The 11,877-nt window shown below is 40.3% G+C and overlaps 1 long non-coding RNA gene across 1 annotated transcript; it reads right to left on the reverse strand.

Annotated features, from left to right (window-relative positions):
- Window positions 1-326: 326 nt before the first annotated feature.
- On the reverse strand, window positions 327-10,045 carry LOC109105711. Its single transcript, XR_006156649.1, has 5 exons — window positions 7,915-10,045; window positions 1,794-1,872; window positions 1,080-1,249; window positions 760-996; window positions 327-384 (listed from the first exon to the last, which is right to left on the reverse strand). It is a non-coding gene; the product is annotated as an uncharacterized LOC109105711 (long non-coding RNA).
- Window positions 10,046-11,877: the final 1,832 nt, after the last annotated feature.

The raw sequence follows: 11,877 nt of genomic DNA on the forward strand, positions 1-11,877 counted from the left end.
TTCGTGTCCTCGTCGATACGTGGGCAGTGGTCCTGACACGATGACCTTCGGCTAACGTAGCACGGACGTGACGGACGACGGAGTCTCCGACGATCACAGCGTTGTGTTCCGTCTCGTGGTGTCCTGGCGCCTGAGTGAAGGACATCTGGGCAGATCGCGTCCTGGGTGCACCGGGCCTGTGCAGAGAAACACACGGGGTGGAGGTGGTGGGACTGTTAGCAGCATGCTGTATACTTACCCTGGACTTGTGAGCGTCAGCCCGGGAGGTTTCCAGCGCGGCTCTCCGCTCTCTCAGCTGGGCCTGCCTCTGCTCCAGGACCCGAATCTGCTTCTCCACGGCCTCCAGCTCGAGCTGCACCGAATGAAGCTTGAACGTGTCCTCACCTGCACTCAAAGATAGACATATGTCCGCCATTAAAGCAAGTAACAGTGAGTAAAGCAATGGTAATGTGTTTGAGTAGATTAGAGAATAGAGTATTAGCAATGTACACAGGTTTAGTGACAACAACGCTGGCGATGCTAATGGGCTATAAGCTAATAGCGGACTCAGGAAATCAAAATAAAACTAGTGATAACAAGGCGCTCTGATTGTTTTTGTTGTAGAATATGATAGGGGATATATACACACGTTATAGAAACAAAAATGATAGTGTATAAAATAGATTTCAAGAATAAAAAAATAGACGATAAAGAATTAACGTGATGGAGCTCAAACTCAAGACACACGGCAGCAACAAACAGTTGTTGTAACAAAATTACATTTCCTTGGATTCACTTCATAATGAAAAGCTATTTATAAGGAAAAATTAATCACTGCCAGGTGAGAAGGAGCAAAAGCCATTATTTTTAACTACGGTGAGGCTCTTTTATGGACTCAGTGGGAGTTTAATGAGAAGAGCGGCTGAGGATCGGAGTGAAGCGCAAGACATTGAAAGACGGATCGCAGGGTGTTTCTTTTCTCACTTCCTCCAGCTCTGCTCGACTTCCGCAATGGACCTGACGGCAGAGAGAACAGAAAGGGCTTTTAGCTCAACACAGCATCAGGAGCGAGAGAGACAGCGCAATGAAAGTCCTGTCACCTTGAGAAGTCACGAGGTCGTCAGAGAGCCACACGACTCCTGCTAATATCTGAACAAAAAGCGGCCGTCCAATTAAAAGTCAGCAACTTGAGGGATGCAATCCAATTCTCAGCAGGCCTGCAGAAGATCCGCTCGGGTCTGAGACAGAGGAAAAGGACCAGCTCCTTCACCTGCTTTAAACACACTCTGCTTTATTTAAAGAGAGACAGACGCACCCAGCTTCAGACGTCTGTGAAAATCAAATGAAAGTGTCTCGAGGCTGGAAAGCGGAATGCAGTTACAGCACAGGCGTAGATGAGGCAGTTTTCACATGCCATCTCTCATGCAAGGAACACATACATTTTTTAGACCTCTAATTCACGTTCTCTGTTATAACTTAATATTTAAAGATTGCCACAGATGTAAAAAACTCTATTTTAATCAAATTTAGTGGACCAGCATTCATGAGTACTGTAAGCTTATATCATTTGAATCTACCAAAGAAAATATTTTAAATATTAAATTAACTATAAATCTACTTGATATTTTGTGCAGCTGAAATGTGCTAATGTAATTAATTAACAAACAATCAGTCACTGTGTGAATAGTCATTGCTTTGTAAATAAAAGATAAACCTAAAATAATATACAATAATAATAATTCAAGTGTTTGCGTGTGGATTGATGGATCAGATGGAAACATAAGGGGAGTTCATGTGGAAATCATTTCACATACCTGAAATCCAGAGCAGTAGATCTTAGAGAGATGGCACTTAACATGCAATTCAAAGCAAATGATCTTCAGGTTCCTCTAGCTGATTAATTAAAAAAAAACAAAAAAAAAAAACAGGAGATTTCTGCATGCATTTGTGTGTTACATCGTTGAGGACGAGCAGTGCTCACTGACAGCAGGTAATAGTTTGTCACAATTATAAATTACAATTCTAAAGAAACTGGCACCAATCTGAGTCACTCAAGAGCAGTGTTGGGCAGTAACTAGTTACAGTACTTCTATTACTTTTTGCAGTAACTAGTAGTGTAGCTAAGATTTCAGTAATAATATTAGTTACCATCCATAAAACATCTCCTTACTTAGTTACTTTTGATGCCTCAACCCCTAACACTCTTAAAAATAAAGGTGCTTCACGATGCCATAGAACAGGGGTGTCAAACTCAATTCCTGGAGGGCCGGTGCTCTGTAGAGTTTTATTCCAACCCTGCTCCTACACACATAGCATGTAGTACTTGATTAGTTGGATCAGGTGTGTTAAATTGGGGTTGGATCTAAACTCTGCAGGGCTCCGGCCCTCCAGGAATCGAGTTTGACACCCCTGCCATAGAAGAACCTTTTTGTCCAATTGGTTCCATAAAGAATCTTTGACATCTGAAGAACCTTTCTGTTTCACAAAAGGCTCTTTGTGGTGAAAGAAGGTTCTTCAGATTATAAAAAGCTAAGAAAGGGATGATTCTTTAAAGAGCCTTTGACTGAATGGTTCTTTGTGGAACCAAAAATGGTTCTTTTATGGCATCACTTGAAGAACCTTTTAAGCACCTTTATTTTTAAGAGTGTACTGATTTAAAATGCAACAATCCAATTATTATTTTCATAATTTTCACGACTCATGAACACATGAAGGAATATGGAAAAGCTTACATTCAGCGGTTGGAAACACAGCCATGACACAGATTTAGTGAAAATATGATCTGAACAGCGATGTGTAAGTTGTGAGATGGGTGTCAGACCCTGATATAAACTGTATTACTAGAATTAAAAATCCTTTTAGAAAACAAAACATTTTCTCATGAACTTATGTGATTTCTTTTAATAAAATACATTGCATTTGTGTAACAGAGAAATGATAGCTTCAAGCTACACAAAGTGAATAATACATCACTTTTACTTAAACATTACTATCAGTCACCGCTGAGTGTTTGTCATAACTTGTAAACTAGAGTGGATTTAGGTGAAATGATAAGGCAGAAATATATTGTTAGCAACATTCTAGAAGATTTGTTTTGAGTAAGATATATGCAATTACAACTTCTGTGGGTGTGAAAGAAAAGTAATGTAACTAGTAGTGTAACTAATTACTGTTGCCAGGTAGTAGTAAGTAATGTGATAATATGTATGTAATAAAATGTTATACATTACATTTTTGAGTAACTAGCCCAACACTGCTCAAGAATGTTTTCTAATGTAGAGGATGAAGTGAAACATCAGTCTTTCAGCGATTGTCAAACTTAAATTGTTAAAGTGAAAGTGAAAAAAAAGTGAAAGTGACGTGACATTCAGCCAAGTATGGTGACCCATACTCAGAATTCGTGCTCTGCATTTAACCCATCCGAAGTGCACACACACAGAGCAGTGAACACACACACACTGTGAACACACACCCGGAGCAGTGGGCAGCCATTTTTATGCTGCGGCGCCCGGGGAGCAGTTGGGGGTTCGATGCCTTGCTCAAGGGCACCTAAGTCATGGTATTGAAGGTGGAGAGAGAACTGTACATGCACTCCCCCCACCCACAATTCCTGCCGGCCCGAGACTCGAACTCACAACCCTTCGATTGGGAGTCCGACTCTCTAACCATTAGGCCACGACTTCCCCACACATGGGGTGTGAAACTTGTGTTGTGTTTGCACTTGATCAGTGGCTCCAAATGTGATTACAAATATAATTGTGAACATCTTCCATACAGGTGGTCTCACTGAGACTCATTAACAAATTTGAACAAATGATCACCCAATAAATAAATAAATTAATAAACAAACATAAATCACTTCTCGCTGGCATTTCCAGTGCTTTAGAAATAAAGGTTTGGTGTGGTTATTCAGGTGCAACTTCACAAAATCAACAAGGTGCATAAAACAAATCAACAAAGGTATTTAAAGCAATATCAGCACAGAAACACTTGTGGAGTGGAGAAGTCAAAATAATCAGAAAGTGGAACTAAAAAGAAAAGTACTTTTCAAAATAAAAAATATTATTCTTTTCTGTTCCACTTTCTGACACGTTTTGGAAGATAGGCCTTCATCAGGATTCAAAGATAAAAAGTAAAAAAAATAAAATAAATAATAATAATAATACATATACACATTTATTTTACCTGCAGTCTCTTAGCCCCAATCAAGGCCCGTGTGCAGAAATGCAATGAAAGTATTATTCTTTCAGTTCCACCTCTCCACTCCACAGTTGTTACTGGTAATGTCTGTAGATATAATCCCAGCGCTTTTACAGTGTCTGCTGCTGCTCAGAGCTGGATGAAGCTGGGACGTGAGTGACAGGGCATGTTTTTCAGATGGTGCATAATGATAAACGAGCATCACGTCCAGAGGAGCATAAGCTGAGAGCAGAGATTCACTGCCGTCTTCACGGCTGAGGGACACGAGTCCTTACATCTGAGCATGTCTGGTGCAGATTAATCATCATGCTGCTGTCTGTCACGTCTTTCCTGCCATCTTTCGCAAGAGTGCAACAGCAGTTTCCCAATGTGTTAAAACAGAAAAAAAAAGCCAACAGCAGAGCGTTATGAAACCAAAGGCTTGTTTATTCACCGGTCAGATATTGATCCATAACCAGCCTCTGTCTCAAACCAAAACATGACATTTATCATCAGAATTTTGCTTGTGTTCTTTAAATGTCACACAAACCATTCCACCAGTGGAGGTGTTTCTTTTTACATAATAAAATATGTTGAACGTGATGGCACTCATTATGTACTGGCATGATGTAAGACATTTTACGGAAATGTCAAAGAATTTATATTAATCTGAGAAGAGTGATTTAGAGACTGTGGTCAGCACAAGGGTCTGTACATACAGACGTATGTGTGACATTTGCTACTGGATGGAAATCGTCACATAGTGTGCATATACTTTTGTCTCTGGAGCACAAAAGCAGTCATAAGTAGCACAGGTATATTTGTAGCAAGAGCCAACAATACATTGTATGAGTCAAAATTATCCATCTTCCTTTTATGCCCAAAATCATTAGGATATTAAAGGGGTCATATGATGTGATTTATGATGTGATAAAGAAGATCTGTAAAGTTACAAAGACTACAGTCTCAAACCCAAAGAGATATTCTTTATAAAAGTTAAGACTCGTCCACATCCTCCTGAAACAGCTTGTTCTAACACGCCCCCACATCTCTACGTCACTATGTGGGAAGATTTGCATAACGCTGCCCAAATGTTTATGCAAAGAAAGAAGGCGTACCTTTTATTCTCTCTGTTGCCACAGCTGTCATGTCGTGGAGATATTGTGTGTTTCGTTTTGAAAGAGAAACTACTTTGGTCTTCCAAAAGAGGACACAACTAGAAATCAGTGGTTAACATGTATGTACAACACTGTTCCAGAATGCTGTTAAGCTACGAAGAGTAGCACTTGTTGTTTGTCGTTTCTCCGATCAAAAATGCAAGACATGGTTTTATGTTTACGTGTTGTGTAAAAAAAACTGTATAAATAAGCGGTTCTCAATTCCAGTCCTCGCGCCCCCCTGCTCTGCTCATTTTGTATGATTTAGACATTTGAAGACATTGTGCAGCGCAAATCCATGAATGAATGTTCTGAAGTGAAGTAAACTTCAACAGATTTCCCCTGCTGAAATGTCATGCACGGAGCTCACTTCTAATGAGCTGATTATCTGAATCAGGTTTGTTAACAAAGAGAGACATGCAAAATATGCAGAGCTGGGGGGTGCGAGGACTGGAATTGAGAACCGCTGGTATTGTCATTATAATCCGTAATTATGTCCCCACTGTATGCAACAAATACAAATGCCTCGTTTATAATGGGTTTTAATGATTTTATCTTGGCACTCCGGGACACATGGTATCACAGTATATTAGGGGTGTAACATTTCCGTCACACGCTTGAGGCATTCGGCCAATCACAACGCACTGGATAGCTGGCCAATCAGAGCACACCTCACTTTTCAGAACGATGAGCTTTGTAAAAATCTATGCGTTTCAGAAGGCAGGGCATAGAGAAGAAACAATGTACAGTATGTGGAAAATATTGTGTTTTTGAACCTTAAACCACATAAACACATTTCATTACACAAAATAATGTTCTTTTTAGCAACATCATATGACCCCTTTAAGTAAAGATCATGTTCCATGAAGATATTTTGTAAATTTACGACCATAAATATATCCAAATTTAATTACTGATTAGTAATATGCATTGCTAAAAACTTCATTTGGACAACTTTAAAGGGGATTTTCTCAATATTAAATTTTTTTTGCACCCTCAGATTCCAGATTTTCAAATAGTTGTATCTCAGACAAATATTGTCCTCCTAACAAACCATACATCAATGGAAAAAATATTTATTCAACTTTCAGTTGACGTATACATCTCAATTAAAAAAAAAAAATGGACCCTTATGATTAGTTTTGTGGTGCAGTGTCACATATCTGTTTCAGATGATTTGGTTGCATGCATAAAGTTGTATGCATTTTTTAATTCAAACATCTAAAAATGATGCACTTCAGCTTCAACATAATTTAATTATAGGAAAACATGCCATAATACCATGATGATGCAATGAGTCCCACTGTAAAACATCTCCACACAGGAACACAATCAAAACAATCCTGCCTGACATTTCCAGCATTTAGTGGGCGACACATCAGGTGATTGGAGTCTGAAACACAGCATGAGCTGATGTGATGGACTAGCTTCAGCTCGCACACATATGATACGATACATGGCCACAGAAAGGCCAGTGGTATTACGATCACACGCGTGTGTGATGGAGACAGAGCAGCTGTAATTATGAAGCCTAATACAGCCGGCTGTTCTCCAGATCGCTGAAGTTCAAGGATAAAGAACCTAGATGAGAATGTTAAACACATGACCACGTTTTGTATATTAGATCAGCGTAGATTACCTTTTGGTACTGCTAAAGGAAAAAGTTTTAATTTCAACATTTTATACTACTGAAATTAAAAGTCAAATTCTGAAGTATTCCATTTCACTCGAGACACAAGACTGAATAGAATGCATAAAGAAATGTCATGCGACTTTCGATTTTAATTGTTTAATGAAATTATGTGCGTTTCTTTAATTCAAATAAAAAGTACATGGACATGTATGAGACTAAAAGAGGCGCTTAAAAAAACAACATCATGTAATCTCACATTACAACAATATTTAAAAGAGACCGGACATATGACCTAGAAAAATGAACCATATTTCCATCTTTTAACTGAACACATCTGCATGTTTCTACTTGTTTGACTCTCTGAATGTGAGGTCGATCTGAATTATTTAATATCTTTATCTCAGAGGGCTACAATAAAAGTCATTCATACAAAAAACATTCATAAGAGCAACACATGTTCCTGTTGTAACCACAATAAGGATTTAAATATAATTGGCTAAATATGTTTTATATAGATTTAGATGTCTGAAACTATTAAGTGATTTATAAACATAGCAGTAACTTAAATACAATATATTTGTAAGTTCTTTGTCCAGCAAACAACTCCTGTCCCAGATTGGACAATTTTATTCACCTGTAAATCATTTGCATGGTAAAAGTAGTTATTTTAACATAATATTTAAATACAAAGTGCAACTGCTGCCCATTGTTTCCTGGTGCTTTTAAGATTACGTTACACATCGTTTCCCTCGTCAAGTGCTTGTATTCTGAGCTCCTGTAGGATAAGTTTGCATCATAAACGGCCATCAAAACTATCTTCTCTGATAGCTGCAAAACAGTCTCCACAGATCAGCCAACAAACAGAGGCTGCGATGAGCATGGAGAAAAAAAGATGTGTGTGTGTGAGAGAGAGAGAGAGAGAGAGAGAGAGAGAGAGAGAGAGAGACATAAGCATAACACACTCACAGTAAAAACAGGAGGCGGAGAGGAAGAGAGCCGAAGGATTCATTCGGAGCGCTGTGGTGCCCAGACCGTCCCTCGCTCTCAGCTCCGCAGACGCTAGATGTGCTCCCCAGCACCGGCTGATAAGAGCGGCTCAGAGCAGCGACTAATTCTCCATCAATGCCTGACTGATTGATCACTGCTGGAGGAGACGAGGAAGAAGCTGTTGGAAAGGAGCTGGTGCCCAAGAGATGTGGCAAGGCGTGCCGGTTTCCCTCCAGCCGTTCAGAGAGAGAGAGAGAGAGTCTGCAGTCCCTCTGCTTCTCCACACACACACACACACACACACACACTCGCTGCTGAGGAGCTGCGCAGCTGTGCTTCACTCGCCGCTTCCAGATACCGCTTGGGATCGATTTAGGTCAGCTCGTCTGGGGCAGCTCTCTCCACGATTCACCGCTGAAAGCAGGACACCGGGAATCTATTATCCAGTTACAGGATCATCGCAGGTGTCTGAGAACCAGATAGGGAGAGGCCTGTGGTCAAAGCCTTATATGTGAAGCAGAAGCGCTATCCGAGTCCATCACGACGATCCGGTGCCACGCAGACGAAAGACAATGCTTTCCCTCCTTCAAGAACACTCGCTCCTCTGGGATCTCCTGCAAGAGCACAAACTCTATGGGGAATTGCTGTATTCCTCAAGGAAAGCGAGTGTATAGATCCAAGCTTTTTCAGAAATCCACCTCCAAACTTCCCAGGCATGTTTGCATTCTCCGAAGAAAGCCTTCCAAGTGAGGAGAGACTTGAAGAAGGAATAGTTTGGGAGAGACAAGACAAGAGAGCCGTCCCACTCCCTCCCTCCTAAAAACAGAAGCGAGTGTGTGTGTGTGTGTGGCTGCCGCAGTGCGTCTGAGGGGAGAGAGGACTGAAACACGAGCAGTCCGACTCTGCCCAGGGATCACGGATCAGCTGACAGTCTGCCATCGGGTGAGGAAAGAGAACGAGAGGACAGGGAATCCCTCACTCGCTCCAGTCTGGTCCCGATGCTCTAAAGCTCCGGGCTTCTGATAGCACTGATAGCCTCTTGACATGAGATGAAATATTTCTTACATTTAGTGGCAAAGGTTGCAAGTTCAAATCAGTCAGTGACAGCTGCTCCACCACTGATCAGAGCCAACCATAACACTTCATTTAACAAGGAGGGAAGTCGTAGTGAAATATCTTCACACTGTGGGCAGTGGGCAGGATGAAGGTGAAGCCTTCTAATATAGTGTCATCAACACTATGGACAACTGATTACTCTCGCAGTCCTGCTGTACCACTGTCTCGTCCAGAGAGGAACCTTGTGTGATTTTCCTTTGTGCAACAAACCGCAGAAGGCATCAATCTCTCTAAACCTGCTGTGGCACAACGCTCAAAACTGAGTATGAATGCACACAATCAGCCTAAACCTCACAGCGTCCAGATTTTCTTAAACCCACACACTTTCCAAAGGTCAAGCCCAATGCTCATCGGACGTGTTGAATGGGGGAAAGACTGCGTCTGGTAATTGCTCAGTGCTCTAAGGTCACTTCAGAGGAGCTGTGGTCAGGTGAAGGTGTTAATACACCATATGCCTCGTCTGGCCAACACCACCTGCTCTACACCGCTCTCCGTTTCATACTCAATACATGAATTAAAGGCCTGCATTTCTTCTGAAAACTGTAAAATAACATTGTAAATTGAGAAGGTTAAAAGCATCTTTTAGCACAAATCTGTATGTTATAGACCTTGCTCAGACAAGTTCTAATTTCAGCACTTTTATAAAATGTCAGTTTTGTTTTCACCAAAACTTGAATTTCATAACATATATATATTAAATAGGGAACACTGAATGTGTTTTGTTGTCTAGAGATATAAACCCTCCTATATTAGACATATAATAAAGACAACCCATTTTTACCATTTATTTTACAGATGCATGTGTCTATGATTGTCTATATAAAAACAGCTTCAGCACCAACTGAACTATACTATAATCACATCATCACTGAATCTCTAGACATTTCAAGCTGACAATGAACACAACCTTTGGAAAAATCACTGTACCTCTGTGGTGGAATGATCTTCCCAGCCCTTCTTGAACATCTGCTTTAGATGAAAGCATTGGCTATATTTATTGATGCAAATGTGCATAGAGTTTCTCACAGAAGTCACAAGCACTGACGACTCTCACGCTAGTTGTGTTAAAGGCATATTGTCCAAATATTGTTAGTCGCTAAAATCATGACCACATACTGTCAGATGAGATAAGTGTACATAACAATAGATTTGAAAAGACGTTAATGCCACTTCAGAATTTCATTTCTGCTTTTGAATGAATGGCAAATACATCTGCCCCAATTTCCAAACACAACAACAAAACACGACGACCAGACAATGCTGAGTGTTTTGCATACACATTTCATTAACATTCATGTTGAGTGCAAAGGCAAACTGAGAGCAGATGGACTACGAGGCCCTCTCCTTCAGCAACACACTTTCTTTAACTATTATTTCTAATCTCCATTTCAGTCTGTCCTCTGTCCATCAGGTGTGAAGAGCTTGGTGTCTGCCTGTAATTGGTGTTGAGTCACTTTGACGTTTCACGGGAAAATGTGTAAATCTGAAGCTTCGCTATTGCACTTCCAGAAATCTATTGACACTTTGTTTGGCTTTTTCCGGAAATAAGAACAGCAGTTTTTCTGTTTAAAGTATAATTTTATTCCACAATAGAAAGTGTAATAAAAGCTATTTTCATTGTGTTTTCTCACACTTTTTTTTTTTTTTTTGTATTTTCAGATGATGTGAGTCTGCTGTGAATTCAAGAGCCTTTGACATATAAGTCGGTCTGACACCGAACAAGATCCTTTACATTTCACTGTCTGGTGGAGCTTGAGCATTTAGCCTCTCACTCTTTCAGAGCGCTCCAGGGAACAGTGAGCTGTGGTATATATGGACGTAAACCACAGGGGAATCACTGCAGACTGTTTCAGAAGGTGGCCAATCATCACTCCAACGGGTTTAGGACCCATCCTGTGTGTGTAATTCACACTTCCCAGACGATTTTAGCTGCCTGATTAAATCCTCTCCCTCAACAGGTAGCAGGGATTTTTTTTTTTTTTTTAATGCTTTAAAGCTTTTTCAAAATGACATTATACTTAAGTACATGAGAGACAGCATTCTGCATAGGCCAACATCATAAAAAGACCAACATCTAATCTCTGTCTGTTACACTTCCATCCAACCCTGGCACCGGCAGATGTTCACACTACTCTTGCTGAACTTTTAAAATCAAAGTTTGACAACAAAAGTCTCGTCAGTAGGCATGCTGAGAGCTGTGTCTAGAAATGATTAACCGGGCATCACCAGACAGCTGCTCGGCCGATAAGATAAGATGCGTCTGAAGCAGCTGTTCAAATACACTTTGCATGATATGATGATCAATATCTTCATTATAGCGCTGCAGATGTGTGCTTTCTTGTCAGTGCGTGACACAGATTTATGTACATGTGTGACCTACATAAACACAAGGTGTCTGTGTCTAAACAGTCATCTCAGAGAAGCACATGGATCTCGCGGTGCACACATGCACTCTGCATATGTGTTCTCAGAGTGGATCAATTATTCATCAGTGATCATTAGACATGTTGGCTGTGCAATGCAGAACTGTGCAATGAAGTGAAAGAGCTGTAGATGACATACTGTACCATGTCAAGCTATAACAGTAATGGCCTGTAGTCTATACTTCATTAAAACAGCATTATTCTCATTCTTGTGTAAGTATGCATACATTCATTGTCGACGTATTCTTTGCAATGAATGGCTGACTAAGTGTACATATGTGCATTTGTTGTCTTTGGAAGTCTCAGCTTAAACACAGACCGTTCGGTTTAATAATAGCTAAAAACTGGATATGCATTAATACTGCCAATAAATCTGATAGTAGGTTGTAGTTATAATGTTGGA

Source organism: Cyprinus carpio, chromosome B16 (genome assembly GCF_018340385.1).
Source record: "Cyprinus carpio isolate SPL01 chromosome B16, ASM1834038v1, whole genome shotgun sequence".
In the NCBI taxonomy this organism is placed as follows: Eukaryota; Metazoa; Chordata; class Actinopteri; order Cypriniformes; family Cyprinidae; genus Cyprinus; species Cyprinus carpio.